At 45.9% G+C, this 25,555-nt stretch overlaps 1 long non-coding RNA gene and 1 pseudogene across 2 annotated transcripts; one reads left to right on the top strand and one right to left on the bottom strand.

Annotated features, from left to right (window-relative positions):
- Positions 1–18,826: 18,826 nt before the first annotated feature.
- On the top strand, positions 18,827–20,310 carry LOC148773865 (uncharacterized). Of its 2 annotated transcripts, none has more exons than XR_016036430.1 (3): positions 18,827–18,936; positions 19,567–19,779; positions 20,040–20,310. It is a non-coding gene; the product is annotated as an uncharacterized LOC148773865 (long non-coding RNA). The 2 variants fall into 2 exon arrangements; XR_016036431.1 differs by having other exon boundaries at positions 19,567–19,821.
- A 2,758-nt stretch (positions 20,311–23,068) lies between these two features.
- Positions 23,069–23,353, bottom strand: LOC129548466 (cytochrome b-c1 complex subunit 8 pseudogene; annotated as a pseudogene).
- Between the last annotated feature and the right edge of the window lie 2,202 nt (positions 23,354–25,555).

Raw genomic sequence — 25,555 nt, 5'->3', positions numbered from 1 at the left:
TAACTGGTGCTTGAGCATCTCCCACCTCCCCTGACCCCTCCTCTCCTCCACACCCCCCTACATCACTGGTCTTAGCTAAAAGGCAGAGAGAAGGCTGAGGATAAAAGGAAAAACTCTCCCAGAGAGATGGCAACTAATTTGTGGCCCATTCAGCCAGAGCCAGCACCTAATTTCAGCTTCTTGGTCTCAGCATAGATTCCTCATCACCTCTGCTCCACAGTCCTTGGGAAATTCCACAGAGCTGATCTCATAACGATGACAGGATGATGGGAGCAGTGCAGAATTCCTGTGCGTATGTGACTACGGCCACACTGCGAAACTCCAAGCCATCCTATTCTTTGTTGTTGGCAGTTCAGTCACTAAGTTGTGTCCGACTCTGCGACCCCATGGACTGCAGCATGCCAGGCTTTTCTGTCCTTCACCATCTCCCAGAGTTTGCTCAAACTAATGTCCATTGGGTCAGTGGTACCACCCAATGACCTCATCCTCTGTTGTCCCCTTCTCCTGCCCTCAATCTTTCCCAGCATCAGGGTCTTTTCCAAAGAGCTGGCTCTTCACATCAGGTGGCCAAAGTATGGAGCTTCAGCATCAGTCCTTCCAATGAATATTCAGGGTTGATTTCCTTTAGGATTGACTGGTTCTATCTCTTTGCAATCAAAGGAACTCTCAAGAGTCTTCTCTAGCACCACAATTTGAAAGCATCAATTCTTCCGTGCTCAGCCTTCTTTATGGAGAAGGCAATGGCACCCCACTCCAGTACTCTTGCCTGGAAAATCCCATGGGTGGAGGAGCCTGGTGTGCTGCAGTTCATGGGGTCGCGAAGAATTGGACACGACTGAGCAACTTCACTTTCACTTTTCACTTTCATGCATTGGAGAAGGAAATGGCAAGCCACTCCAGTGTTCTTGCCTGGAGAATCCCAGGGATGGCGGAGCCTGGTGGGCTGCCATCTATGGGGTCACACAGAGTTGGACACAACTGAAGCGACTTAGCAGCAGCAGCAGCAGCAGCCTTTTTTATGGTCCAACTCTCACATCTGTACATGGCTACTGGGGAAACCAAAGCTTTGACTAGATGGACCTTTGTGTGGGTGTGTGGTCCTGTTGTCCAATTTTTAGGCAGCACTTATCTTCCAGGTACACCTCTGATCTCTGTTTGAGGATCCCCAGGTCTCCTTTGTACAGTTCTCCGCGCACACACTTAGAGTGAGTTTGCAAGTGAACTCTCAGCCCACCCAGGTTCCATGGCCCCAGAGCTGCAGGTTGATGAAAATGGCTCTCAGTTCTGCATCGTGATGTTGCTCCAGCACCTGGGAACAGTCTGGTCCACAGTCGGAAGTCAGTGAGTAGCTGGATGGATAACAGGGTTGTTGGGCGGGACTGGCCACCCTGAACCTCCTTGTGGAAGAAAGAGTTCCTGCAACCTCAGGGTGAACATGAGCACAAGGCTCTGCCGCAGTCCACAGTGAGAGCTGAGCAGAGCCCCAGGGAGGGCTGGGGCCTAGCGCGAGACAGTAGTCAGCCGGTTCTAGAGGAAGAGGATTAGCATCATTTGTCTCCTGGGCCTCCCGCCCTCCTGACAAGCACACAGACTCCAACTGTGCCCGCTCCCAGTTGCGCCCAGGTACCCCCTGCTCTGGAAGAGTGAGCAGGCTCCCCCACACTCCCCTCGCCAGAGTAGGCATGGCCAGGACAAACCGGGCACGTGGAAAGTGTCAGCTCAGCAGGTGTCTCCTGTTGATAGAATCATCCTTTAATTCACTCCGAGTTGTGCCATTTAATTACCTTGATCCATGCTTTGTTTTGCTAAAGTGAATGTCACAGATTGGGTATTACTCGCTGGAAATTGCGACAGAGGCTTGAACGCTTCAGTAATGAGGTCTGAAATATGATCTCTCTTTTTCCCTGGATCATTTTCTCATTCCCCTCTTCTCGAGTTCCTTTCCAGCCTTTTTTGTTTCTTTCAAGAGTAAAATGTAAAATATTAATTTTGAGCAGAAGTAAAATTAAGCCCTCTGGAAACGATTCGGAGAAACTGAGCCATAGCCTGACTTAATTAAGAAGCGATTATGCTGAAGAGCCTATATTAAGGCTTCACATTTCTGGTACAGACAGAATTGCTTTTAGAGAAGTCAAGTCAGGTGGCAGAGGGGGACTGAGGGAGGGGCCAGGGTGATAATTGGATAGATGAGGAAAAGCAATGTTTGTTGTAGGGTTGGGGAAAAAATAGTAGAGGAGGTGCAAATGGGTTTGCAGATTTCTGAAGTCCATCTTTTAGGAAGGTCAAGACAAGATACCTTATTGTATCCAAGCTCTTTGGACCACTCCAGGAAGGGTCATCTCCATCTTTCTCCCTTCCCCTCCAGCTCAGGTGTCTGAAGAGGCAGGGAGAATGGGTTGTGCATGTAACAAAACTCCAGGGAACGTGGTTAGCCCCCTGCTGCTCTCAGGATGGCAACAACTAATTAGCCCCACAAATTTATGGGCTCCAGGGATGTGAGCAGATGGGTATTTAAGTTAACAGCAGATTCAATTTGTCCTCCATTAATTCCAGAGTGATACCTGAGTTTATTGGAGTTTTATATTGTTTCATCTGTTGCAAAGTCAGTTCTCCCACTTCCCCAAATTGTTATTCTTTTGACAAGCAACTGTCTGGGTCTCTCCAGTTTCTAAAAGGGAATACTGACTCTCCCCCAAACTGCTTTGACTTTCTGAAAAACTTGGGACTCCGGATGGGGCTGTAGCATGGAGTTCCTTTTCCAATTCTTCCTTTTCTCCAGGCTCCATTCAACCCGATCAGTTGCTCCAAAGTTGTACCAGGAAATGGCTTGCTTGTCGAAAGTTTAAAAGAAAAGCTCCTTCCCCCCCACCAACCCTGCTTCATTTAAGAGGTTATTTTAAGAATCAGAAATCTTAAAATCTAGACTATTGGAGCTTTAATGAAACTTGGGAATTATCTACTGAAGTGATTTACAAGCTGTTGTCCTGCTCATGGCCACTGATGACTCTCATCCATGCTGTGAGCTTCCCAAAAGGAGTGAGTGCAATGAAGAGTTCGCCGTGGGAGACGGCAGGCAGGCGGACAGCTCACATACTCACAGGGCCTAGTCAGTGGGTTCAGCTCTTCCTGCTTCTGTGCTCACAAGCATTCATGCTGGTCTCAGTGAGACTGCACAAAGCGAGAACTCTGGTCCCAGGCCCCAACAGGTGGGTGCAGCCAGAGGAACTCCCCTTTCATCTTATGTATTTTGGAAGGGTTCCACTGTGAAACAGATATGGAAAACTACCCATCTATTCTATCACACCTCTTCTTATAAGTGAAAAAAAAAAAAAGCTAAGGCTTAGTAAAGACAGTGATTCACCCAAGGTCACAGGGTGACCATCTCCTGACATCCCAAACAGAGTCATACCCATTGTCTCAGAGAACTGCTTAGTCTAGTCAATTGGGGCAATTTCATCATCACCATCATAATCATCACCACCACCACCACCATCATCATCACCACCACCATCACCACCACCATCACCAAAATCACCATCATCACCACCACCATCACCACCATCACCATCATCACCACCATCACCATCATCACCATCACCAAAATCACCATCATCACCACCATCATCACCACCATCACCATCATCACAATCATCACCACCACCATCACCACCATCACCACCACCACCACCATCACCACCATCACCACCATCACCACCATCACCATCATCACCACCATCACCATCATCACCATCACCAAAATCACCATCATCACCATCATCACCACCACCATCACCATCATCACAATCATCACCACCACCATCACCACCATCACAATCATCACCATCATCACCATCACCACCATCACCACCACCACCACCATCACCACCACCACCACCATCACCATCATCACCACCATCACCATCATCACCATCACCAAAATCACCATCATCACCATCATCACCACCACCATCACCATCATCACAATCATCACCACCACCATCACCACCATCACCACCACCACCACCATCACCACCATCACCACCATCACCACCATCACCACCATCACCATCATCACCACCATCACCATCACCATCACCACCATCACCACCACCATCACCACCATCACCACCATCACCACCACCATCACCACCATCACCATCACCACCATCACCACCACCATCACCAACATCACCACCACCATCACCACCACCACCATCACCACCATCACCACCATCACCATCACCATCACCATCACCACCACCATCACCACCACCATCACCATCACCATCACCACCACCATCACCATCACCATCACCACCATCACCACCACCACCATCACCATCACCATCACCATCATCACCACCACCATCACCATCACCATCACCATCACCATCACCATCACCATCACCACCATCACCATCACCATCACCACCATCACCACCACCACCATCACCATCACCATCACCATCATCACCACCACCATCACCATCACCACCACCACCACCATCACCATCACCACCACCACCACCATCACCATCATCACCACTAACATCACCACCATCACCATCGTCACCATCACCACCACCATCACCACCACCATCACAACCATCACCACCATCACCACCATCATCACCATCACCACCATCACCACCACCACCACCATCATCACCATCATCACCACTAACATCACCACCATCACCATCATCACCATCACCACCACCATCACCACCACCATCACCACCATCATCACCACCATCATCACCATCACCACCATCACCACCACCATCACCACCACCATCACCATCATCACCACCACCATCACCACCATCACCAACACCACCATCACCACCACCACCATCACCATCACCACCATCACCACCACCACCATCACCATCACCACCATCACCACCACCACCATCACCATCACCACCATCACCACCATCATCACCACCACCACCACCACCATCACCACCACCATCACCACCAGCAGCAGCAGCAGCCCAGCATCATTATTATCGACACTTTCATCATCATGATGTCAATCTGGGTACAGAACATGAGTCTCACTAGAGAAGTTAGCAAGTAGCGACAACTAGGACACACAATAATTTGCCTAAAGTGGCAAACAAAGACAGAGGGACAGCTCCTAAGAATACATGTTTTCTTGTGCATACTTGCTTCAAGTATCTTGAGCAGCATCATTCCCATGATCCCCTTTATATTTGTATTAATACTGAGAGCGAGCACTCGGTGCTGATCTCAGTGTCTGGAAAATTCAGATGACTTTTTTACCACCACAACCTGCAGGTAAGCAGAAGTGAGACTTTGGTGGCCGATGAGCAGTCACGTGTGCGAATCATGTGCAACCTGGGCTGAGCATCAGAATCACCCCTGAAACTTTTAAACAGCGCAGATGTTCTAGGCCCTCCTGGAGACTGATTTATCATGCTGGAGTGGGTGGGACCAGGGCATCTACCAGTTTTGGAAAGCTTTGCAGGTAATTTCCATTCAGAGCTAGGGGAAGGCTGCCGGGTGAGTCCCAGACCCTGATTGAAGTCGCCTATACAGGGCAGTGTCCTATAGTCTGGTCTCTGGACTTGCATTTCACGGTCTTTTCTTAAGCAGTGGGGTAGTTATCCTCATTAACAAGATAAGAAACAGCAAATTAGGTCAATCCCAAAGTTCAGGCAATGCCAAAGTATAGCTAATTTGCATTTGCAGGGCAGCCTTCTGCTGGAGAGGGTAATTGTCTTCCCCAAGAGTTACCTTGAAAGGACTAGAATGAGCCAGAAGCTCACCTTCTGCTAATCATCTTCACTGAGACACATGGATCTGAGCCTTTCGTGAACCCATTGTTGTTTTTAGTCTTTGTCTCATTGCCACTGTAATAAATTGTATATGTTGATCCCTCCAGCACGGACAAGTACTGTTTCTTTTGATTTGGCCTCGTACTTTTTTTTCTGGCCTAACGAAGCCCTTTGAAGACTATATTCTTCCCAGCTGCAAGGTTACAGAACCAGCGTGAAATCACAGGAGATAGAAAACAAAAACACATTCTCAGAACTGGAGCTGCTCTGCTCCCCTCTTCTCTCAGGCAGACACTCCTATCTTTCCTGGCACAACAAAACCAAAAGGGGATTTGGCCAAGTCCCTCCTCCTTGAAAAGCTGCCAACCTCTCCCCAGAGAGTGTCAGGAGAAGCCTTTGTCCAGTGGGGCACAGGCAAAGCTTGCGCTTTGGAAAGAATCTCTTCCACCGCTTGGTTGAACAGAAGAATAGTTAGGTCTTGCAATTCCCCACAATGTGAGAATCAGGTATCTGCCCTACCAGGTAGGAGTTTGCAGCATGAGGTAAAAGGCAGCATGTGGCATTTTTTAAGATTCTCTACACTTCCTTACTGAAAGCTGCATTCCCCCTATCAAATCCTATCTCATAAATAGCAATTTTATTTGTAAAATAAATGCTATCAGCAAAGAGAGAAGGACCAGTCAACAATGTCTTGGCGTGCGTGCATGCTAAGTTGTGTCAGACTCTTTACGGCCCCATGGACTGTAGCCCACCAGGCTCCTCTGTTCATGGGATTTCCCAGGCAAGAATACTGGAGTGGTTTGCCATTTCCTCCTCCAGGGCAGCAGCATCTTAGGAAATCCCCAAATTGGGGAAAAAAATAATTTTACAAATAGTTTTTATAAAGTCGGTTTACAGTACAAATGACGTGGCAGCAATTTCCTCGATGCTGACAAACATGGTAACCTACTAGAATACCTCTTCATGTACCGTTGGGACCCCCACCTTCTTTGTTAGGGAGGCAGTGTGAGATAGCAGTGCCAGCGTGGGCTCAGAAGGCTTGGTGTGAAATCTTAGCTTCACCACTTAACAACTGTGTGACCTGAGGCAAGCAGATCAGCCTCTGTGTGTCTGTTTTCTCCCCTGTCAGATGGGCAAAATAATAGTGACCAGGCTTTTAAGGCTGCTGTGAAGCCTGAATGAGTCAATGCATGCAAAGATTTCTAGAGGAGTGCCTGTAAGAACTCCATGAGTCTAAGCTGTTATCACTGTTGTTAGCATTATTGTTCTTGTAAATTTTAACTTTTAAACATGCTTTCGTGTGGCATACAGGGTGAAGCACACTGTTTGATTCTAGAGATAATGAAACTATGACCAGCTTTTAGGTGGCAAAGCCTAGAACTAGGATCTAGCTTTCCTGCTGCAAACCTCAGATACTATATGACCTCCAAACCACACAAAAGGGCGCAACTCTGGTGACTTAAGAGGCATATCCTGAGGGAAGCCCCCACCCTATTTCAGCCAGAGCAATTCCAGAATAAAGCGTCTGTATCTCATTTCCTTATTAGGCATCTTTCTATGCTTGCTTTTGAATAACGTTTTCATGCATTTTTAGAACTCAGCTCCACCTGACTCTTCCCTATGACACCAGTGAGCCTAACCTTATCAGCTGTTTTTGTCCAGTCACTGAGACATGCCCAGCTCTTTATGACCCTCATGGACTATAGTCCGCCAGGCTCCTCTGTCCAGTGGATTTTTCAGACATGAATACTGGGGTGAGTTGCCATTTCCTTCTCCAGGGGATCTTCCTGACCCAGGGATCAAACTCACGTCTAGTGGCAGAATTTTCCTGTAATTGGTAAATTTCATGAACTAATGCACCCACACTCTTCCTCTCAGAAATGGTTAACCTGCATGAGAACCAGGATTTATCAAACTACAAGATGCTCTTCAGATAATGATGCTTGCCCCACTGAGGCCGTGCTATGTCCAGAGAACCCGTTTGAACTGGTGGGGTCCAGCTTTTGAGGAAAAGGGGCCAGTGAGGGGAACTAATACTCGGTTATCAGACCACTGAGGAGCTGAGGCTGGAGTCAGAATCTGGGAAGCAAATAGAAAAGTCTATCATTTTTGAGAGCATATTTGCTCCAAGCACTTTCATTTTTGTGTCATCCAACATCCCTGCCAGACATTCTCTCTTGCACACCACCAGGGATGGTTTGGCTTTCAGGAGGTGAAACTTCATGGAAAATAGCTATTTAAGGACAAGTGTTTTAAATTTTTGCTTTTAATCTTGTGGCTTAGGCACAGGAACTAGAAAGAAGGGATGTGGTAGAGAGCAAAGTTAGGGCAGGTAAGACTCAATATCAATGACGGTGAGTGGGGACGAGTTATTGGTGGAGAGTTCAACACCTTGATTTCGGGCCAGACTTCCTTGTCTAGCAGAAGGCACAGGATGAGGAGGGAAAGCTGCTGGCCTGGCTAAAGCAGGGGTGACCAGGACAGCATAGCCTAGAAAGTAGGCCCACTGGAAAGAACCTGAGAAGACAGGTGGGTCTGATGAACCCAGTTTGGGAACCAGGGGAGGAGGCGTGATACAGGTATGTGCAGAGACCCTGAACACATCCTTAATGTTCACTCACATCCCTTGAAGGCATTCCAGGCTAGTGCCATAGCAAGTGGCATGTTGCCCCTGCTATGTGGCTTTTTAAATTTTAATTTTTATCCACTGAAAATACTCTGACCTTCCATGGGGAAAACAACCTCAGGAGCTCCACACGCCCCCAGGCAGAGGCAGGCGCCCCAGCCACAGAGGGGAGGCCTGGTTGGACTTGGTTTCTATAGGAACTGAGCACAGCGGTGTCAGGGCAGGTCACCAGGAGGCAGAGTGGATGCCTTGGGGTCCACACTGGCACCCACTGCCTTAGACAAAGCAGAGAATCTTCCCTGCAGAAGCTGAGAGGTGAAGACGGGATTATTCTTTTGGCCACTCCTAAGAGGAAAGTGTTAGTCACTGAGCTGTATCCTGAGAGGAAGTCACCATGAAAAAAAAGACATCGGAGTCTACCCTGCTCCAAACCAGGCCAATGCCAGCCACAGGGGAATTCAGGAGACAACTGACATGAGTCAGAATCTCTTGTGACCTATGGACTGTGGCCTCACAGAAGACATGCAAGGACTTACTCAAGGTTGCATAGCTGTGAGGGGAGGAGTCAAGACAGCCTGGATCAGCCTGGTCCTGAAGCCCACTCTTTGTCCACTGGACTTGGCAGTGGCACAGAGATTGTGTCATAAACTGAACTTAATATACAACGGGTGTGCTGCATGATTTTATTTAACCCTTAACAGTGACCTAACAAAATGCATGATGTTATTTATTCCAATTTTACAGATGGAAGAATTGAGGCTTAGAGAGGCTAATACCCAGGGTAGGATTGAAACTCTGATCTTTCCAAATCCAAAACCAGAATGTTAAATATTTATTCCAGGTGGGGCTAGATATTGCCTTCTGATTCTCTTACAGAATTGCTGCCTATGGTTGTGCTGATGGGTAAATATTTAAGTAAAATATGACTGTATGAATGACTGTTAAATGAGTATACAGACTTTACTTGTGTAAAGTCTGTGTGTAATGTCTACCTTGTGTGGAGTGCCAACTATGTACAAGACACTGTTCATGTAAATGTATTATTTTTCATATTGACAGTATATAAAACAGAGAATACTAGATTACATTATTAAACTCATTTTAAAGAGATAAAAACAGAAGCTTAGGAAAAAGAAAATGAATTACCAATGACACACAGTAAAATCTAGAGCCCGGATCCAAACTTAGACTGTTTGATTAAAAAAATTCCACACCCTTTTCCCCAGACTGGGTTATCCTTGTGTAAAATGATCCTAACGTGACTTCAGATAGCAATGATAAGACCTCTTCAGCATAAAGCTTTTGGAAGCACGTTACAAAATAAGTTTACAAGTGTTCAGTATCAATGTGTTTTTGGTTAGTGCAATGAAAATCACAGAAAAACTAGACTTAGAGAGAGCTTTGTTTTCGTGACTACATTATGCAGAGCAAGAGCCTCTTGGAGAAAGCATTTTTTTTCCGGGGGGGCTTCAAATTTCCTCTGAGCAGCTTTTTCGAGAAGAGTTATTAGAATTTATTTTCAATTATACACCAGAATAAGCCGTCTGCAGTATAGTTAACTTTCAATTTCAGCCAATTTTCGACGCATTCAATCATAGATGCCTCAGTGATTAAGAATCTATGTTGCAAAACAATTCCCACTTTGCAACAATGCAATCAAACAGATCTACAACTCATAACATATTATCCAATGCTTTTTCAGCTCACTGTTGAAGTGAAGTAGAATTTACCAACCATCTCTGTTTACCCAGGATGCTCCAAGCTCATTTGCAAACAGATCTGCAACTCAAAACAGCTCACCGGGGGGTTTGGTTTAATACAGCCTGGAAAAGACCAGTTGGGCTGCCTTGATATTTATGACTTTGGGCTGTGTGTTTTCTTTTCCTGCTCCTAATGTGCACTGGCTGAACATCACGCCATGAGCATCAGGGCTCCCCCCATGCAGTCCTGAAAGTGCTCTCCATGGTAGAGGCTCCGATTCATTAGGAAGACCCAAACAGGTTTATGTCCAGCTGTTTGCTTTTCTGAATTGCATGGCTGTGTGTGTGTGTGTGTGTGTGTGTGTGTGAGAGAGAGAGAGAGGGAACCTTGCATGAAACAGTGAGAAGGATATGCAGCCAACTTAAATTCTCTCTTTAAAAGTTTGAAAGATAGGACAATCTTAATAAATGGATAGAAAACTCTGCATTTCAGAGATCAGATCAAGCCATAATAATCACTTCTGCTGAGCCTCGTTTTTAAGCTAATGCCTCAAACACGGGGTTCTGTTTAAGTCCATGGGACAGGCAAGATGGTCAAGTGGGCTAAGGAGAGATAAATTGGGAGACTGGGAGTTTGGGATGGACATGTACACACTACTCTGTTTAAAATGGATAAGGACCTACTATATAGCACAGGGAACTCTGCTCAATATTCTGTAATCACCTAAATGGGGAACGAACTTGAAAAAGAGTAGATACAGGCATATGAATAACTGAATCACTTTGCTGTAGGCCTGAAATGAAGATTTCTACACTGTAATCAACACTGTAAATTCCAACACTGTAAATCAACTATAGTGCAATATGAAATAAAAGCTAAAAAAGGAAAACAAATGAAGAGGAAATAACAGCCTCTCATAAGAGGATTAGCTCCGCCACTGACTGACTGAAGACGGCAATATTCCCAGATGAAAGAGTCTTGTGCTCAGGACAGCCCCCGTGGGAATGCACAGAGAACAGAATATGAGAGGGTAAATCAGAGCCCAATTATTGAGAAATACTTCCAATGAACTCTTTTGCCCACTTCCCTTGCTGGGCCCTCAGGCTGCGGTAGGGTAGAACACTCAACGCCTGTCTCTGGACAGGACTGGGGAGGAACGTGGAAGAGGTAATCTACACAAAGTTGCCCATGAATTGTCAAGATGAAAGGAAGTTCTACGGCGGCTCTGCAGACATGCTATGGAAAAACAAGGGAGAATAAAATTAGAAATAAAGACCAGAATTTTGCTTGCAAACATCAAATGAAGAACCCTATTTAGAAGAAAATCTCATTTGAAATGCATGAGACCCGTGCTGGTGAATTCTTTGTGTCATACAATGACTTGATAAGAACATGAATTCAAAATAAGAATTACAGGAAAAACTGGAAAACAGGAAACTTAGATGAAAGAGTAAGACTTGTATCTAAGACTCAAACTGAGGGTCACTTCAAGAAAAATCAATTGGGACCATTAAGAAAAATGGAGACATAATGGACATTTCAGTTACTGGTATAGAGCAAAGACTTGGGATACTCTTACGAGGAAAGAGGAAAAAAAGACAGTGATTAAAGAAGTTAAGGAGAAGATAATGGATATGGAGGGAATTCAACATAAGAAAAAGTGGTTCCTCTGAACCAAAAACCTGATAAATGCATTGAAAAGTATTCAAGCATATAATACAGAATAGCTCTGAAAGAATAACAGAATCTACAGATCAAAAAAGGACTCTGTATTCCTTGAACAACTGTTTCAGTATGATTGGCGCTGAAACATAGCATTGTCACATAACATAACACTGAGGATTAAGTAAGAAATCTCTGGCATCCAGGAAAAGAAAAATAAAATTATCAGGAAAAAACAAAATATACAAGTTAATCTAAGGCTTCTCCAACATAACACTCAATGCCAAATGACATGAAAACAGTGTTCACCAAACTTTGAGGAGAATAAAATGTGACCCCAGAATATTATGCAGCCAAGTTGCCCTAAAGGCAATAGTAGACTTTCTCAAACGTGCATGAATGTGTTAGCCAATCAAAGTGAAGCGAAGGAGGTGGAAGACTCCTTGACTGTGAAAATTCAATGCATTTAAATTTATAATTAGGACCAAACAATTATGGAAATCGCTGTAACAAAAATGAATGACAATGGAAAAATAATGACATAATTAACAGGAAAGTGGGAGGAAGTATAGTAGTGCTTATTTCCATATCCTTTTTGGTTGTGAGTTAATTGCCACTGTCTGTATTGAAAACATGTATTATAAAAAAATTTCTAATATCTTAATGATTTGAATCTTTTTTATGAATATTTGAGGGAACTTTTAGAAAAAAAAATTCACATTGTGATTAAAAATCCATCTTGGCTTTGAAAATACCTAACAACATGGACCTCTGCCTAGATACTTTAGGCAGTAAGTTCATTTATTGCACACACTATGTATTTATTTATTATTTTATTTTTGGATGCACCATGCAGCAAGCAGGGTCTCAGTTCCTTAACCAGGGCTCAAACCTGTGTTCCCTGAAGAGGAAGCACAGAATCTTAACCAGTGGAAGTCCACAATTTATTGACTACTTAGTAAGCTAAGTAATCTCCATAAGTTGTCTCATAAACTTCTCACAATATTCCATACTAGGTGTTGTCATTGTGAGTGAATTGGTGGAAAATATAAAATTCAGACAGGTTTTAAGAAATTGTTAGTAGGGGCCAGAGCCCTATTAAAATCCATATAGTATTTCCAAATTATTAACCACTATGCTGTTTATTCGGAGAAGGCAATGGCAAGCCACTCCAGTACTATTGCCTAGAAAATCCCATGGATGGAGGAGCCTGGTAGGCTGCAGTCCGTGGGGTCGCTAAGGGTCGCACACGACTGAGCGACTTCACTTTCACTTTTCACTTTCACACATTGGAGAAGGAAATGGCAACCCACTCCAGTGTTCTTGCCTGGAGAATCCCAGGGACGGGGGAGCCTGGTGGGCTTCCGTCTATGGGGTCACACAGAGTTGGACACGACTGAAGTGACTTAGCAGCAGCATGCTGTTTATTTGATTTATTTGATTTCATTAGTCCTCAGTTTATTTGATTTCACTTGGACCAATGGAACCGAGTTCACTCTAGGCTATTAAAAAGCAGGCTGGCCACTGTGGAAAGAAAGTGAATGTTAGTTGCTCAGTCATGTCCGACTCTTTGTGACTCCATGGACTGTAGCCCGCCAGGCTCCTCTGTCCATGGAATTCTCCAGGCAAGAATACTGGAGCTGGTGCCATTTCCTTCTCCAAGGGATCTTTCCGACCCAGGGATTGAACCCAGGTCTCCCGCATTGCAGGCAGATTCTTTACCATCTGAGCCCCCAGGGAAGCCACTGTGGAACATATAAGAAAAAAATTGGGGCAATCTTTTGGTTTCTGAAAACATGGTTTTACTTTTTAGTGTTTTTTTTTTTAATCCAAAATTTCTTCTCTGCTCTGAAGAACGTTATCACAGAGATATCATTTAACATTAGGTTTTTGAAGGGAAAAACTCCAAATCCTTAACAAACTGTAGTTAAAATTTCATGTAATGTACCAGAGATAAAGAGAGAAAAATATTCAATAAAAGGCTCAACCTGTGACACGGATAACTAATTAACCTCCAAGAGATCCCAGTGCAGAAGGCGATTATCATGATCTGACCCAGGAGGGATGTAACAGAGAGAAAACCTCAGTTTCTAATGGAGCCTATTGGTTCATATATTAAGAGTCCTCGACTCCTGTCTCGTTCTCCGATGGCAGGTTTCATTTTTATCACTGAGCTTCCTGGTCCGTGCATGGAGCATAACACTGAGGAGTGAGAGGATGACTGACGGAACTGATCATCAGTCTGGTAAACTCTGACCACACAAAGACTGTTATTCAACTCAAGCGAAGGAAGGAAAAGGGTGAGGCTGAGAACCTGGAAGAGTCACATACATCTGAAGATCTCCAAGGTTTTCCCCAGATTCAGTTTAAAGGGGCTTACCCAAACGTTCAAAGCTAGAATTACTCACAAGAGATTAAGTTGGGGCTTGGAAAAGGGGAAAAAAATACTATATATATATATATATATATGTAGCATCTCCTGGGAATACCCAATTTGGGGATTTTGGATATTAAATGTAATTGATTTCTCCTAATCTAAGGTGTGTGTGTGTGTTAGTGGCTCAGTCGTGTCGGATTCAGTCGTGTCCAACTCCTTGAGGCCCCATGGACTGTAGCCCACCAGGATCCTTTTGTCCATGGAATTCGCCATAGAAGAATATTGGAATGGGTAGCCATTCCCTTCTCCAGGGGATCTTCCTGACCCAGGGATCGAACCTGAGTCTCCCACATTGGAGGCAGACTCTTTACTATCTGACCTTCACAGAATCATCCATTTTTAGGAGAGCATGTGGCCCAATCATCTCCTACGTTATTAAATGTGATTAAGTTCTAGCCAGCAGGAGGGTTGCATAGAAGCTTCCAAGAATTGTTCCAAAACAATAGCTGGCTTGTGTCCTCTGACTTCCCCTCTTCCCTCTGTGCTGCTTGGAAGGTGAATGACGTGATGGCTGGAGCTCCAGCCAAGGCTGTGCAGCCAAGCGTCACACTGGAAGAGTGCAGTGGTCCTGGGTGACTGCAGAGACATCAAACCAGCCCGCACTGCCCATCTTTAAAATTTTATGTATGAAACATGGAATTCTCTATTATTCAAGCCATTTTATTTCAGGTTTTCTTACAGCTTAACCTGGGGCTGATACCTTTCCTTTAGCAAAAGCCAACCTTATTCTTGCACAGAGAGTGTGGGTCAAATAAGAGCAAGTAAGGTTCTATCCTTTGTTCAACCAAAGGAGCCAAGTGTAAATACTCTTGTTTTGAAACTGTGTGCATGTATCCATGCATCCTCCAGGGTGTTTCTTGTAAGTGAGCTGCCTTCTTCCCGGGGCTTCCATCAGTAGAAGCAATTTTAAGCAGATAAGTGTGAGCAAGAGGCAGCGGAGTGTCCCATTTTCCACAGCCAGCCAATTATTCAATGTATGAGTAGCAAAGCTGGCACACTCCCTTGCCATAGAGCTGCCTGTTAAGAAAGCAGGTGTTCCTCAGCTAAGGATGCCAAGCTTTTCCAGGCATGAGACCATTTCACAGGCAGGATGGCCATGCAGACTTGGAATGCGGGAGGATAAAGAGTGACAGAGCTTCCCTGGGCTTAGGTTGAAACCGGGCTCCATTCAGGCACAACCAGAAATAATCAGACTGAAAGAACCTTGTATAAAATGACTTAGGCATTCTGTACTGGTTCTAAAGATTAAAAAAAAAAAAAAATCTTTAATGCATTTGCAGCCACACGGCTTTACTCTTCATTGAATCCATTATTAAGTCCCTGGGAAGGAAGACCTCTGTCATTTTCATTTAAAGCGATGATAGAAAAATTCCCCAAACTCCCAGTTACAAGCTTCCCAAGGACACTGCCCAAGATCATTCTTCTCCCAACTCACAAGCCTAGCAGACAGCTCAGCCACAGGCCAGGGAACCCTGTTTATTGCTTCAGTTTGGCCCCAGTCCCTTACGTCATACACCACACACACACTGCGCTGTGTGTGTGTGTGCTCAGTCATGTCCGACTCTGCGACCCTATGGACTGTAGCCCGCCAGGCTCCTCTGTCCATGGGATTCTCCAGGCAAGAATACTGGAGGGGGTTGCCATGTCCTCCTCCAGGGGATCTTCCTGACCCAGGGATCTAACTCACATCTTTTGTGTCTCCTGCACTAGCAGGTGGATTCTTGACCACTGCCCCAACTGGGAAGCCATGCACCTCAAAGTGAGTCACCAACCTCCCCTCTGCAGGACCCATGTCCATCTCCTTTTACTGTTTCCTCTGTGCCACAGCCCTGGCTCTTGGGTGCACAGCTCATCACCCCAGCTGGACACTAGCCTTTGCTTCAAGGGTGCAGCCATCCCTCAGGGTCCCCTTTCGACACTCTGTAAAACTTTGACAGTACATCAGCTTACTCTTTTAATTGTATGTCTCCAGTGATAAAGGCCTCTTCCTACACGTCGACTCAGATAACCCTTGGTCTGGATGGACCAGCAGCATTCCTGACACATAATGAGATTCAGATGGAGGCAGTAATTTCCTTGGAGAGCAGGGTAATCAGTATCAGGGATGAGGATGAAAGACATGAGTACCATTTGGGTACCTGACTCTTGACTATGAGACATGCCCAAAATAAACCTGATGAACAGTTAGTTCAAATACATACACACACAGGTGTGTACACACTTGTAGAGTCACACTTATGACTCTACCTAAAAGCTATTTGAATGTCTATATGCTTGGGTAAAGGATCCACGAATGTTGAAAATAGTTTTTTAACAACAACATGTATTAAGTGCTTATTGCATGACAAACACGGTGCCAAACACATTTTCACATTAAAATACTCTTTGTGAAGTATTAATAACTGTTATCCCCCACATTTTGCAAATGGAAGAGCAGAGGTCGGGAGGCCAAAGAACTCTCCCACAGCCACAGAGCTCGTGCTGTGGACAGAACGTGGCCTGAATTGTTGCTATGAGTGGAAAGGGTCACTCAGGGAGAAGCAGGCAGAAGTTAGGGGGTCTTCTAGTCACATCCTGCTGACGTCAGAGTGCAGAGATTTTGCCTTCTCTTCCCTCCATGTCCTGAGAAGGCGACTTTGTCAATTTCCTCACCTGGCTTGATCAATCCACCTAACTGTATGAGTAATCTTGAAGCAGAATTGAGTTGTCTCTCCTGGAATAGTCCACACGTCCTTCACAGACACGGCTGCTGCCCCGACCCAGGGGTTTCATCTGGGGACTTAGGGTGCAAGCTGTCTGCAGGGGGAAGAGGGGCTCCTGTCCTCCCCTAGGGAAGTTACATGTCCTTTGTCATTAGAAGAACATCCAACCTTGGATCTTAGTTGGCGCTAGAGCTAAAGAACCTGCCTGCCAATACAGGAGACATAATGAGATGCGGGTTCGATCCCTGGGTGGGGAAGATTTCCTGGAGAAGGGAATGGCTACCCTCTTCAGTATCCTGCCTGGGGAGTTTCATGGGCAGAGGAGCCTGACGGGTCACAGTCCATGGGGTTGCAAAGAGTCAGACACGACTGAGCAGCTTTACACACTCATCACACACATACCTCACTTTGAATCAGAAGAGATCTATTACAATTAATATCCCCAAATCTGACATCCCCAGGAACAGATGCTTCATAGATTAGTACTGATTAATACTAGTAATAATAGTAATATTGAGCTTCCCTGATAGCTCAATTGGTAAAGAATTTTCCTGCAATGCAGGAGATCCCGGTTTAATTCTTGGGTCGGGGAGATCCACTGGAGAAGGGATAGGCTACCCACTCCAGTATTCTTGGGCTTCCCCTGTGGCTCAGCTGGTAAAGAATCCCAGTGGGAAACCCAGGTTCAGTCCCTGGGTTGGGAAGATCCCCTGGAGAAGGGAATGGCTACCCATTCTAGTATTCTGGCCTGGAGAATTCCATGAACTGGATAGTCCATGGGGTTGCAAACAGTAGGACATGACTGAGAGACTTTCACTTTCACTTCACTTTCACTTATAATTAGTAAGTAGTAGTGCTGATATATATAATAATAACAATAATTAGCAATCAATATGGCTAATAATTAGTAACACTATAAAATGGACATGAGCCTCATGCTTGGTATCACTAACTCTCTCTCTCCCAGGGGAGAACTTTAGGATGAAAAGCACCCCTAATAGGACCTGGGAAAATGAGACTTAATTTTTCCTCTGCTAGGTTTCTCCAGGAGCCATAGGGGTGGCACAGTCCAGCAGCCATTTCTCAAGAAATAAGGATTCTGGCTCACTTTGGCTCATTGCATGTTCCTTCATCTTGCCTCAGTTGCACCTCTTATAAAATCCCAATGCCAAGTTCACTGTCCTCAGAGAACTACTCCGACACCGTCTCGCTTCCCGGCAGGGCAATGTGCACACTCTTTGCACTCCCACTATGCCCATGCACACCCCCTCCACCCCTCCACCCCCTGGAAATGCAGTCTGCTTTATTTTGTGCACAAATAGCAATTCCCAACCAAGTAGAAACACCTGGGAGAGTCGGGGCACTCGTGGTACAAGATAATTAGAGATTGGTATAATCGAAATCTCATTGCCACATCAAACTGTGTCTTTTAGCATTAATTAATCTTCAGTCCCAGCCCCTGAGCCTCTCAACTCTTCTGCTGGAGAGACCAGCTTGTCAAACACACCGAGCCCTGCATTTCATTATCTTATCACTGGGTGTGGGGAGAGGGATAGGCACGGAGATTTTTGAGAGATTTTGTCCAGGCTTCTGTGATTAACAAGGTGGTTTTCCTGGAGAGAGGCAGGTGGAAGGAGCAATTTTGAGAAGGAGAACTGGGCTGTTTATTTATTTACTCATTTGTGCTTTCTCAGCAAACTGAGAAGCATAGGATGCAGGTTGCTCCCACGAGGAGAACCATGTCAGGTAAGAAGGCTGTTCGTTAGTCACATGTGGGACATAAGTACGCTGGTTGGGAGCCTCACCCCTTGGCTGTTCCTCTCATTCTATCCTGACCATTTAAGAGAAAAAAGCTGCCTGCCAAGTCATGCCCTTCCTCTCCTGCTGCCCATCACCCACGGTTTGCAATGTTCACTTTCCCTCCTCCACATATAGAATGTTTCAAAACCAGCATTCTGAAGACTGCTCTGTTCTTTGAGGAATACTCTGCCTGCAGCCAAGGTAAGCTGGCCCCTCTGGGTGAATAGCCACATGTCCCAGAGCTGTGAGTCCACGAATACATGTTTTTCCCCAGTCATTTTGGAGATAAAATAGAACTCCACCTAAAGAACCAAGCATCAGGGTCATATCTACTTTGTATTACTCATCATTATTACTGCAGTAATTACTAATTACTACGATGAAATAGTTGAAGAAGTATAAGTGCCTTGATACAATTAGATATCTTTCTCGTTAACATGTATAGTCTCGATGTGAGTTCAAACTTTTAAAAGAGCTTTTCTCTTCTGTGAATCTTTGATATTTGCTGCTGTTGTTGTTCAGTCACCAAGTCATATCTGACACTTTACAACCCTGTGGACTGCAACACGCCAGGCTCCTTTGTGCTCCACTATTTCCAGGAGTTTGCTCAAATTCATGCTCATTGAGTCAGCGATGCCATCTTACCATCTCATCCTCTGCCACCCCCTTCTCTTTTTGCTTTCCGTCTTTCCCAGCACCAGCGTCTTTCCCAATGAGCCGCCTCTTCACATCAGGTAGCCAAAGTATTGGAGCTTCAGCATCAGTCCTTCCAGTGACTATTCAGGGTTGATTTCCTTTAGGATTGACTGGTTTGATCTCCTTCTGTCCAAGGGACTCTCAAGAGCCTTCTCCAGCACCACAGTTCGAAAGCATCAGTTCTTCTTGGCACTCAGCCTTTTGTTATGGTTGCATATTTACATAAGGGAATACAGCCCAGCATAGAGAACAGCAACCAGGAATACATAAATATGAATTTCATAACACAGTGCTAAAGAGGAGAAGCCAGTCACGGTGGAGAACAACTGTCTGTAAGATCCCGTCCATGTAAGTTGAAGAGCAGACACACCGCTGGTGCTGGGAGTGGAGGTGAGATTAGCTCCCGGGGGAAGGGAGCCATGACTGTAAGTGGGGTGGGGATTCTGGCGTGCTGTGTTCTGCTCCTACCTGAGTGCTGGCTATTTGAATTTGTTCAGTTTGTGTCACTTCATTGAGTTGACGTTATGTGAACTTGGCTGTACATACTTAAAGACAGTTTAAAAAGTATATATGAAGTCTTTCTCATTTCCTTCCTTCCCTCTCTCTAGGAAAAGATTCCACAGAATTAATTTCTATGAATCCCAGGAAATGACTGCATTGTCTTCAGTGCCCTGGTCAACTCTGAATCCTAAAGATTCCTGTTCCTTCTTCTGCCAGTTACAGGAATGGCACCAGAAAGTCTCTCTCTCTTCCGGGGGCTCCCTGGGAGCCCCCCTGCAGAGGATCCTATCAGGGTGACCAGCCATGTGTGCCTCTTGGCTTCTGGGGTAGCCACATGCCTTTGAAGGGACAGGCTCATCTCCAAAGAGCATGATAATAAAACACACTTACAAAAGACCGTGAGTATTTTTTTTTTAATGAAGTGATTTCTCCACATGGTTGCCTTCCAAACAAGAGACAAGCTCTAAAGGTAGTGCAGTGCGTCTGAATTGGTAACTCTGTTTCTAGTTTTAATCATAAGGTAAAAATAATAAGGTGGTGCTAGTGGTAAAGAACATGCCTGCCAATGCAGGTGGACATAAGAGACCTGAGTTTGATCCCTGGGTTGGAAAGAACCCATGGAGGAGGGCACAGAAGCCCACTCCAGTATTCTTGCCTAGAGAATCCCATGGACAGAGGAACCTGGTGGGCTATGATCCATAGGACTGCAAAGAATTGGACACGACTGAAGTGACTTAGCACGCACGCACACATGCACAAACATAATAAGGCTCAGGTGGTTATTTCCATACCATCGAGTTTTTCAGGTTATGGAGAGCTCTAAGGACTTTGATGACACCGCCCTTATGGCAGAAAGTGAAGAGGAACTAAAAAGCCTCTTGATGAAAGTGAAAGAGGAGAGTGAAAAGGTTGGCTTGAAGCTCAACATTCAGAAAACTAAGATCATAGCATCTGGCCCCATCACTTCATGGGAACTAGATGGGGAAACAGTGGAAACAGTGTCAGACTTTATGTTGGGGGGCTCCAAAATCACTGCAGATGGTGATTGCAATCATGAAATTAAAAGACGCTTACTCCTTGGAAGGAAAGTTATAACCAACCTAGATAGCATATTAAGAAACAGAGATATTACTTTGCCAACAAAGGTCCATCTAGGCAAGGCTATGGTTTTTCCATTGGTCATGTATGGATGTGAGAGTTGGACTGTGAAGAAGGCTGAGTGCCGCAGAATTGATGCTTTTGAACTGTGGTGCTGGAGAAGACTCTTGAGAGTCCCTTGGACTGCAAAGAGATCCAACCAGTCCATCCTAAAGGAGACCAGTTCTGGGTGTTCATTGGAAGGACTAATGCTGAGGCTGAAACTCCAATACTTTGGCCACCTCATGCGAAGAGTTGACTCATTGGAGAAGACCCTGATGCTGGGAAAGATTGAGGGCAGGAGGAGAAGGGGACAACAGAGAATGAGATGGCTGGATGGCATCTCCGACTCGATGCACATGAGTTTGGGTAAACTCCAGGAGTTGGTGACAGACAGGGAGGCCTAGTGTGCTGCGATTCATGGGGTAACAAGGAGTCGGACACGACTGAGCGACTGAACTGAACTGAGGGACTTTGAATCATTGCTGATTTATCCTTTGAAGTAGCAAACATACTTAAGGCAGATCAGTGACCGGAGCCTACCCCTCTGCTGCTCATGGAGGTGGGACTCCAGCTGCCTTGCTTCTCTCACCTCCCAGAGTCAAACAGGACGCAGTTAGTGAGAGAACAAGGGAATGCACCCAGCAAACTGGAGCTCAGACCACAGAGACAGTGGACGCCCTGGGCTCGGGCCGTGGAGAACCTCATGGTGTCTACCATGGGCACGGGGTTCAACTTTGCTATTCTACTGTGCGTGAAGAAAATCAGACTGAACAATGCAACCTTCCATTAAATGTCTACACTATGCTCGGCACAGTGCTCAGTGCTGCAAGTGCTAGGTAAGTGTGTGTGGCACGATTCCTGCCCTCGAAGGCAGGCACTTGTGAAACAGCAAGTCATACAAGGAGCTCGTGAATGGTACAGATACGCAGCAGTAATGCCCTGTCTGGGAAGAGAAGCCAAGGGTACTGTTGCAGGCAGAGGTGATGTCCTGTGACGTCTGTGGTTGACAAGGTGGCAAATGCCATCTGGGCTCCATATTGGATGATGACACTCAATACTAAGAACTGCTCAGTGGGCTGACTGGCACTGGGGCCATCTCACTGATGAGAACCCTAAAGCCACATCCTTCAGATTACAGAGCTGGTGGGCGGGGCTGTATGTGCAGAGACACAGTCCAGGCTGGAAGATGTGCTGGGCGAGCTGGTCAGGAAAAGCGGGCAGGACACCGGTAGAATGGATGCCCAGACCAGATGCCCCCTTGAACTGCCATCTGCCTGCCTGGGACTTGCCCAGGAGCAGAGCTGATGATGTTCTGAGGAAAGTCGGGCGTAAAAACATCCCAACACGGCCCCATCACCTCTTTTCACAAAAAGAATCAAGAATCAAGATTCTTTAGCCACTTTTGTCAAAGCAACAGACTTTGTTGGATGAGTGGATGTGGGGACACAAATTCTGAATTGCCAGGGCACACGCCCCATTTTATCCTCCCCAGACATGAGGTTTTTCCAGGCTGAGGGAAAGCAGGACACAAAAAGGATAAGTTAAACAAACACGCAATGTTGACTCCTCCCCACCACCTATACTAGCATTAGGTGACTAACTGTGCAGCGCTGTCTTTGCAGGAGGGAGAGCTGTCCTGGACTACAGGGCGACACGCGTGCTCTGCATCGGGGCCTAATCCATCGCTGATTGTTTGTTTAGTCACTGCTGTCTTGCTCCAAGCATGCTGCCATCCAGATATTAAGTAGAATTTCTACTTAAATATGCAAGCAGTGGAAGATGGAATATTAACATGGAAGCACTTGGACTCTCTAATATGATTTGATATAAAATGGAATTTGGTGTCCAGCATGGGGTCTGTCTTAGACTTTATTTTTGTTATTTTTATTTTTGAAGCCAATAATAAGTTTATCGTGTCTTCAAGACACTACAATATACACTCCTCTCCCAGAGAAGGGTCTTTCAAAGACAAGGAAGCATTATCCAGATGAGCAGCTTATTTGTCATTTTCATAGGCAGCTGGATTCTTCCTCTTCGATTTCTCAAACTCCTGCGTTCCCCATGTGTAGACAAAACACTACGAAGGACGGCGCGACGCGCAGGATGCACGCCCGAGTTCGGCGCAGCACGTTGGGGATGCCCTTGCTGAAGTAGTGCGGGAAGGCGCGCTGCTCGAAGGGCGACAAGCTGTAGGTGATCACATGCCGCACCCGTGTCAGATGCCCAAATTGGCGGCCCATGGTCGCGGCGGCCTCGAGGTCACCTCGCCCGCCAGAGCGCAGGACCCCTCCGGTTTCCGTCCGCCACTTCCGGTAGGATCGGACGCCACGCCCGGAGGCGGTGAGGTCACTTCCGGGAGAACTAGTTCCGGGCCGTCTCCAGGTCTGTCTTAGACTTTAATAAAGCGCCTCTCGATAGTGAACAGCCAAAGGGGTCTCATTGTAACGATAACCAGCTTTTGTATATGGCTGGAGATGTGAGCAGGTGTAAAGCCTTCTCATGCATATTTTCATTTGATTCTCAAAGCAGTCCTGGGAGGTAGTATCACCATCTACGCTGACGATGAAGGGACGGAGGCTCAGAGAGGTGAAATGACTCCCCCAAGGTCACGCAGCTGTCGCAAGGCAGAATCAGGACTCAGCCTCCATCTTCTGCTTTCAAACTTCGTACTCCACACTATGTCCACACCACCACTTGATGGGGTCCCTCTGCTGCGTGGCGGGCTCATCTTGAAGGAATTTGCAGAGTAAAATTCCAGTCAGGGAGGAGTCTGTGCACTCATGAAGTCCTATCCTTGAAATGCCGGGGGTAACTGAGTGGGTGAGTTTTCTGAGATCCTTTGAGATGGCATCTCCCACTATCTTCTTTTTTTCTTCTGGAGAGCTCTAATATGAAACCCTGTGTACCAGTGAGAGTTCAACGGATGGTGTCTTAGTGGCAAACATGAAAACCTTAATTTAATAGTCATATGCCAACTGACTGACGGTCCCTGGACAGCCAGTTTGATTTTTCTTTCATTAACTAAAGGGCCCAGCACAGGTGATCACTGGTGGGTTACTGGGATGTGGACTTCCTAGGGAGAATCAGGATACTGCCCTACATTTTCATCCTCTCTGCTTCTGAAGAAGACAGGGAGCAGGGGCCTGGAAGCAGAGCTGAAGCTGTGTGCCCTGTTTTACTTCTTTTATCCCCAGGGTTTTTTTCTGAACTGCCTTATCAGAGAAAAGATACAATCAATTTGTATTCTGTTTGTGCAGCAAAAGTTTGGCTGCCAAATAATGGTTAATTTAATAATCAGGTCAACTTAGAGAAAATAAACAAAATACTAATATAAATGAATTAACTTTTCAAGCAAGAAATAAATTATTTGTTCATTCTTTCCAGAACCACTTTTGAACACTGGGTTACACTGAGCATACAAATGAATGGCTGTCCCCATGCAGTGTGGCCAATGACAGGATTGAACACACTTGGGGATCGGAGTCTTGGCTCTCAGGCTTCTTCCCGTGAGATTACATGTACGATGAGGTGAACAAAAGGCACGTTTGCCTACTGCATTTCTATTCATCTTTCCAAAGTCCTCATCAGCTGTGGGCACCCATGCAGTCATCCTACTGTTAGTAAATAAAACCTGAGGCTCTTCACCCCTCTTACATAACTAGAGGGACTCAGTCTCTGGCTGCATCTTCCTTATTGACTGCTTTGGATCCCTAGACAGTCCCCTCTTGCCCTCACACCTGGCCTTTTTTTGGTGTCCACGCCTGTCAATGGCTGGAGCACAACCCCTGTCGCACCCACAGTCAAGGAAGCCCTCCTCAGAAACTCAGCTTTTCTGGTTAAAGTGCTGTGCTTCCACTGAGAAACTGGACGGATGGTTTGTCCCTGACTCTGTATTTTTCTCTGCTATTTAGGCCCCCAAATACAGACTGCACGTCTCATTAAGTCCAGCCTGAAAACAGTCCTTTCCGTGCCTGTCTGCAGCAACCTGCTTCCCCAGAGGTGACTCTTGATCTGTGGTCCGGCTTAGGGACAGACGGTCACTTCCCTTGTGTATTGCATGACTGTCCCTCAGATGCACACACAGGACTCCATCCCCGTGTCCACGGAGCTCCTCTCCTCTCCCTTTTCGCCACCTGATCACCTCCGCACTCCATCTTCCATGCTTCACAGATGCTCCGCCATTGCTGTATCAGATTCACACATCTGGTCTTCTCATTACAATCATATATTTCCAGAGGACAAATAGATTGCTGACTGAACAAGCCAAATTCTGGTCAGTGAATGCTGCTGCTGCTAAGTCACTTCAGTCGTGTCCGACTCTGTGTGACCCCCATAGACGGCCTCCCCCATCCCTGGGATTCTCCAGGCAAGAACACTGGAGTGGGTTGCCATTTCCTTCTCCAATGCGTGAAAGTGAACAGTGAAAGTGAAGTTGCTCAGTCGTGTCCGACTCTTAGCGACCTCATGGACCGCAGTCTACCAG

The sequence above is a fragment of the Moschus berezovskii genome, chromosome 25 (assembly GCF_049115385.1).
Source record: "Moschus berezovskii isolate FMDL1 chromosome 25, NW_MosBer_1.0, whole genome shotgun sequence".
Classification (NCBI taxonomy): Eukaryota; Metazoa; Chordata; class Mammalia; order Artiodactyla; family Moschidae; genus Moschus; species Moschus berezovskii.
The sequence above is the reverse complement of the archived record's forward strand: the minus strand, read 5'-3'. Positions and strand labels throughout refer to the sequence as shown.